Source organism: Papaver somniferum, chromosome 1 (assembly GCF_003573695.1).
Source record: "Papaver somniferum cultivar HN1 chromosome 1, ASM357369v1, whole genome shotgun sequence".
NCBI lineage: Eukaryota > Viridiplantae > Streptophyta > Magnoliopsida > Ranunculales > Papaveraceae > Papaver > Papaver somniferum.
The window spans coordinates 243,685,806-243,692,901 of record NC_039358.1 but is presented as its reverse complement, the minus strand read 5'-3'; the positions used below and the strand labels follow the sequence as shown (position 1 = coordinate 243,692,901).

The 7,096-nt window shown below is 34.1% G+C and overlaps 1 long non-coding RNA gene across 1 annotated transcript; it reads left to right on the top strand.

The window, feature by feature from the left end:
• Positions 1–5,242: 5,242 nt before the first annotated feature.
• LOC113339784 lies at positions 5,243–6,454 on the top strand. The gene is made up of 2 exons (XR_003355128.1): positions 5,243–5,436; positions 5,628–6,454. It is a non-coding gene; the product is annotated as an uncharacterized LOC113339784 (long non-coding RNA).
• The last annotated feature ends 642 nt before the right edge of the window (positions 6,455–7,096 follow it).

Genomic DNA, 7,096 nt, shown 5'->3' with positions numbered 1-7,096 from the left:
CAATCTTTTTTACACAGAAAACTAAAACAATGTGATAATTTTTAAGTTGTAAATCATATTGTACATAGTTAGCAAGTATTCAAATTTGATAAAGAAGTTAAAACTCTATGTATTTTAAACATTAAAATGAAAACAACTTTATAACAAGACATCTAATGTAGGATCTCTTTTTGTGGGACCGTGATCCTATCTCTTTGAACGGCTAGATACAATTCATTCATATAATATCGCAACATAAGATTTAAAAATAGAAGCATCAAAGTGTTTCAAGGTTGTAGTTGGGCTATGTTAGTACTTGGGCTAATTCTTACCTGGGCTATTTTTTTACAAAATCTGAAAATCACTATGAGTTCTTGCTAGTTTTGGGTTGTTTGGGGGGAGGACGCCATCTATAATTGCTTATGACCTAGCTGATTTTATGTATTGATACAGAAAAAGTAAATAATAGGCTAAATCGAGAGGTAATTTTGACTGTATTTCTCACATACAAAGAACAACAGATCCATAATTTACACAAATTATAGGTCACGGTTATTTAGGTTCTTTATTTTTGCGACCAAGTGGGTTGTGGTGAGTCGGCCAGGTTTCTTAGCCGATTTTTGTGACTAACACATATTCATCTATATAAATTACATTAAAATAGCATTTTTGTGACTACAGAAACAAAACGAATGGTTTTACAAATAGGTGAATTTCTTATCCTTTCCTAAAACATCCGGGTTTGATGTTCCATATAAAGATGTTAAACATTAATTTAGCCCAAAATATCTTACACCTCTTTTGGCTTTACTCTGTATACAGGGTGTACAATATTTAGAGCTTACAAAAACTAGTTAGCTCTTTCGATGGCTGCTCTGGATTATATCACAAATCTGAAACTGTTCACTTCAAAAAAAAACAAAAACATCAACAACAACAACAAAAATAAGTAGAGCTAAATAGCTTCTAGCACTTCTAGTGACAGACCAAGTATATCCTGCATTGTGGCATGAGATTTGTGCAGAAAAAATTTAGGTCCTCCCAAATAGCTAGAAAAGAATTCCAACCACTCCTCGAGAAAGACTCTGAATTCCAGGAAGCTAATTAACGGACGTCAAGTTCATGAAGAAATAAAACGGTTCATCACTTGCTAAAAGTAGACGACCGTGGTGTCATAGAGTCAATTTTGTTGCGTGCATGGTCCAACACTCCAATTTGCAAACACACCAACCAGGTTGCTTCCATTTTCCACTTCGAGTGTTAAGGAAGTGTGAGAATATACATATTTTGTTAGGGTTTAGTTAAGGATGTGCCACTTCGAGTGTTAAGGAAGTGTGAGAATATATATATACGCCAACTGTAGTAGACCGCCGCTTCCCCTATCTCTCTCCAAATTCCAAAAATATTTTCAATTTAAATATGCAGAATAAGTATATGCAGAATAACTGTAGTGATAGGATTCGCAGCCTCCAAGATTTTCCATAGGTAATACTTCGCTTCTTCGTGAACGTTTTTGATTTTGTTTACATAAGTCAGCAATGATTGAGTTCTAGTTCCCTGATTTTTGTATGAATTTTCTTAATTTTATTTTTTCAAATATGTGGGTTTGTACAGCTTCATGGTTTTGAATGGTCTATTTTTAGACAATTCTTGTTTCAATATGTACATTTATTTTCAGCTCTTAGCTAACTTGCTGTTTTTTTAATGGTTTAGGGATCTTTCTTTCAAAAGGAAACAAAAGAAGAACATCTTGAAAGGATATATACTCAGAAGGAGATGAAAGGAAAAAAGGAATGACATCCTCGAAAGGATGAAATGGACAAAATCGAAGGATCTACAATTGCAATTTTGAAGCCAAGAAGAAGCTGAAATTGAAACTACTCAAAAATCACGAAATCAGTGCTTACAGATCAAAATATGAATCTCAACGAGAAATTTGGGGAACCCGCACTATTTCTGGTGGACTACTCATGCTTTGATTTGTAAGCAGTGATGATCATCGCATTGAGAATTTTAATGTTTAAAGAGGATTTCCGTCAAGGTGAAGATGCTAGGTGGTGAAGAGCAACATAAAATTCACTCATGGAAATTCAATTTAGTAGAGATTAATCATTTCCTTTTCATTTGCATCTCGGCGTTGAAAACTGTATGGTTCTTATGAAGCACTAAATTGCCATTTCGATTCCCTATCCATTTTGTTCAAAAAAGCTTCCTTTGATCAAGTGTTTGTTATGAAGCACTAAACACCATGAATTTTCTTCCTTGCAGATTGAGCGTTTATTTCTATGAGTTGCACGAAAGACATAGTTTTTCATCCACAATTCTTTTTAATAACAAAAGAAGAAAAAAAAAATGAAAACAGAGGAACCTTCATAACAAAATTTAATATGCATAACGCTCTAAAAGTCAGAAAAATTAAGCCTAAAATGAGAAGCATTACGATACTTCCTTGCTGCTTATCTTTTAAACAACGGTTTTCTTTTGTCCCATTTCTGAACCATCGGCAATTTTTACAATACTTACTTCTTAAACCTAAACCAACTTAAACCCTATTAGAAAAAACTACCTTTATTGGTTTGACACTAGGGAACGCCTACAATAATCGAGGAAATTTCCAAAAGTGTCTAGTTTTAATTAATTATTTTCAAAAATGTTATAAATTATCAAAAATGTTTGAATGTGTACCCATTGTTTGATATTGTGTACCCAATATAATGAATCCACACTTATTGTGTGTGCACATTATACCTTTTTTGGTTACTGGGTACGCTTTTGGGCATTGATCATTTCCATATAAATAGATTTAGTAATAAAGAGGTTAATTTTCTATCCATTTTAATTTTCTCCCTCATCTGGATGTTTGTTTTCTAGGACATCAATTTTGATCCATATAATTCAACTTAGTTCATTTTTTGGTTTCTCATTTACTACTATCACTTATAATAATAGATCGATGACAATATGTATCACATTTGCAAATACCGATGCCTGCAAAACAATATGAAAAGGATAATTTTGTGATTAGGCATGCATACAAAATGAACAAGGATACAAATTTATGAATACAAGTAGACACATTTTTGATGTTTCTCAATGAGACACTGCATTCCACGAGGCATGGAGGATATAGCTAAATTTGGTTAATGAAGTTTTAGTGGTTCAGTTAAAAAAAAAAAGAATTAATATACTGGCCGTGCAAGCTCAACCCATCACTCCTGTCAAACTAGAGCTAAAGTTTGTCGGGCTGAAAAAAATAATTTCTACTCTATTGGGTGGCAACATCCCACTTATCTAAAAGAAAATTTTGTTTTTGGTCTGCCAAAATTTAATGTGAAATGACTGCCAGATGAGACAAAATAGTATCGTTTCAAAGTAAATTCAGCAACTCTCTATCCAAAAAATTTCCATAATGGCTAAGGGCTCTCGTGCGACAGGCCTTGTAGAAGCGTCAAGTTACCTTCCATAGGCATCTCTTGGTCGTTCCCGAATCTAATTTAATTAATTCCCTCACATAATTATGTTTTACTGATTTTTAGTCGGATGTTAAAACCTAGATCAAAGTTAGTGATAGTATTAGCAGCTTAAATATACGAAGAAATAGAACGGTTGCTCACCTCATAAACGTAGGCCGAGGAGCCATTAGACTCAATCTTGCAGCGTGCATGGTGTAGTACTCCAATTTGCTATTGACCTTCACGAACCAGGTTCCTTGCGTTTTCCACTTCAAGTGTAAAGAAAGTGTGAGAATATAAATATATTCTGACTGGGTGCTAGGATTTTAAAATTAAGGATGATTTTCTTCAAGGTGAGGTGAAGATACACACTGATGGAAATTTTAATTTAGCATAGATTAATCATTTCCTTTTCATTTGCATTTTGCCGTATGGTTCTTATGAAGCACTAGATTGCTCTTTCCATTCCCTTTGCATTTTGTTAAAAAGAGCTTCTTTTGATACCCTGATGTGCTGCTTCTTTTGACCAACTGTTTCCAGTCACATTTATATTACAAATGTCGTTTGATTTTGCTCAAATATCCTTAGTTGATATTTTCATCTTTGTATTTAATCCATGTTAATGAAAAATAGTGTGATCTCACCTTTCTATTACGGAAATATCCCACTAGCAATTGAGCTTCATATCGTAGCTTCATACCGTAGCTTCACAGAAATATCCCCCTGCAAATTCTTTGCACTTTTGCAGATTGAGCGTTTGTTTTTATGAGTTGCACGAAAGACAGACAGGGTGAAGGTGAAGTTGTGATTCCCTGTTACATAGTTTTTCATCCACCATTCTTTTTAATAACAAAACAAAAAAACAATGTGAACAAGGGAGACTACAAACCAAAACTTAATATGTATTTTGTATACATTGCTACCGCTCTACCAAGCATAATTATTAAGCCTAAAATGAGAAGCAGTAGAATCCTTCTTGATGCTTATGTACTCTTAAAGGATGGTTTTCTTTTGTCCCATTACACGGCCAGAGTCAAAAATTCTCACCCACAGTACTTAATTTTGATCAGAACGTCAACCCTATTACAATAAACCACCCAACCTGGTTTGACAACAGGGAACTCTTAAAATAAATCTCATTTCTAACGAAAAAGATTCAACAGTAAATAGGGAAGGAGGAAAATTATAGAATTGGTATGCCGTGAATGTTCCCTCTGTTTCAATTTTCTCCTGCATCTCAGTGTTTGTTTTCTAGGATATTTGTTTTTTCTTTTCTTATTTACTGCCATCACTTAAAATGGTAGATCGACGACATTATGCATAACATTTACAAATATCAATGCCTATAAATTATATCAAAAAGAATAATTTTGTGATTAGGCATGCATAAAATGAACAAGGATATATACAAATTTTGTGATACACATATAAAAACATTTTTGATGTTCCTCGAGGAGGCACTGCATTCAGCGAGGCATCCAAGGCCAACCCATGGATGCCCATCACTCCGGTCAGACTAGACCTAAATTTGTCAAGCCCAAACTCATAATTTCTACTCTATAAGGGTGGCGAAATACTACTCTTCCAAAAGAGATTATTTTTGGGTTGCAAGAATTTTGAATGGACAACGAGAAAGATGAAATATTATTGTTTCGAAGTAAATTCAGTAATCCTCAAACCAAACATTTTTATAATGGCTAAAGCCTAAAGGACTCTCGTCCGATAGGCCTTGTAGAGGTGTCAAGTTATCTGCCACAGGCATCTCTGGGTCGTTCCCGAATCTCATTTAATTCCCTCACATAATTATGTTTTACTGATTTTACGGTTTCTCCCCTTCATAGCCTTTTTTGTTTCCCACTCTTGTTTCAAACTCCAAAAAATATTATCAGTTTCATTTTGATTTTTCTTCAATCAAGTAATGGCTTACGATGTTGATTTTGAATCTATATACATAATCAAATTTTGTCTTCCTGTGGTCATAAGAGGCTTCCGAGACTTTCCAGAGGTATAATTTGCTTCTCCCTGAGCGTCTTTGATTCCTTTACATAAGTCCCTAATTCAATGTTTTCCAATTTCTGTATGAATTTTATTAGATTTGATTTTTTATGATGTGGATTTGTATCTGCAGGGTTTCTGTTCTATTTCCAGCAATTAGCTAACTTACTGTTTTTTTTTCTTCTTTTGGTAATGGTTTAGGGATCTTTCTTTCAAAAAGAAATGAACATTAAACATCATGGAACAGGAAATGAAATAAGGGAGAATTGGAAAAATGCCCCAAAACTGGGTGCAATATTGGAAATCTGCCCCAACATTTAAAAAGTTGGAAAAATGCCCCATTCCGTTAGAAATCCAGTTAAGTCACATGTGTGAGCTTATACATGCGAAAAAAAAGCCAAATATATCCTTCAGAATTCAGGGTTTGGGGTTCAAAATTCAGGATTCAAGGTTTAGGGTTCAAGGTTTAAGGTTCGGGTGGTGGTGGCGTTGGTTTAGTGGTGGTTCTGGTGGTGATGGTTGTCATACACATGTGACTTAACTGGGTTGGATGGCAATTTTAAAGGAATGAGACATTTTTCCAACTATTTTTGACGTTGGGGCAGATTTCCAACATTGCACCCCATATTGGGGCATTTTCCCAATTTTCCCATGAAATAATGGGAATAAAGAAAAAAAAAACGGACAAAAACTAAGGGTCTACAATTTGAATTGTGAAGCCAAGAAGAAGCTGAAATTGGAATTATTCAAAAGTCACAAAATCAATGCTTAAAGATCAAATATATGCTTTGGGGAACCCACAGCATTTCTGGTGGACGACTCATACTTTGATCTGTAAGCATTGCTGATCATCACATTGAGGATTTTAATGTTTAAAGAGGATTTCTTTCAAGGTGAAGATGTTGGGTGGTGAAGGGTAACATAAGATTAACTCATGCAAATTTAATTTAGTAGAGATTAATCATTTGCTTGTCGCCAGTTGAACACTATATGCAACAGTGCTAGAATGACGTTTCTATTCCCTTTAATTTGGATTGTGTTAAACAGAGAAAAAGAGCTTATGATACTGTCATGTGCTGCTTCTTTTGATCAAGCGTTTCCAGTCACATTTATTTCAAGATTACTAGTAATTGAGCTTCATATTGTAGCATTCACATTAACTGTCCTCTACCTTGTACTTGTTTCTTGTTTATACTAGATGCAGCTGCTATTAAAATCATTGCAAATGCATAACAGGTCCCATAAATGAGAAACAGGCCGACCTATGTGATGGATATTAAACTCACTAAATTTGCAAGAGAAAGTTGTAGAACAGTCAATGGCTTCCTTTTTCAGTTCAGGAGGTCTGAATTCTGATAGGGATAAGTTGTAGAAACTGCACAATAATAATTCAATAAAAAAAGTAAACAATTGAAAGTAAATAACTAAGTAATGAGCAACTACAAATAGATAAAGTTAAACTCATATATGCTATATCGATATTATCGTAAACATAATAAGGAATCAATCAACTAATTCCATTAAGTATTGAAAATATCTTAATACTATGTTGTACTACTAAAACCTGAAAGTTTGAAATTATCACATGTAGCCAATACCACTAAATCTGTAATCTTTAGAAAAACAACCAATTCGAGGTGTCTTTGTCTTAAAGTTGGAAGTTACCAAAA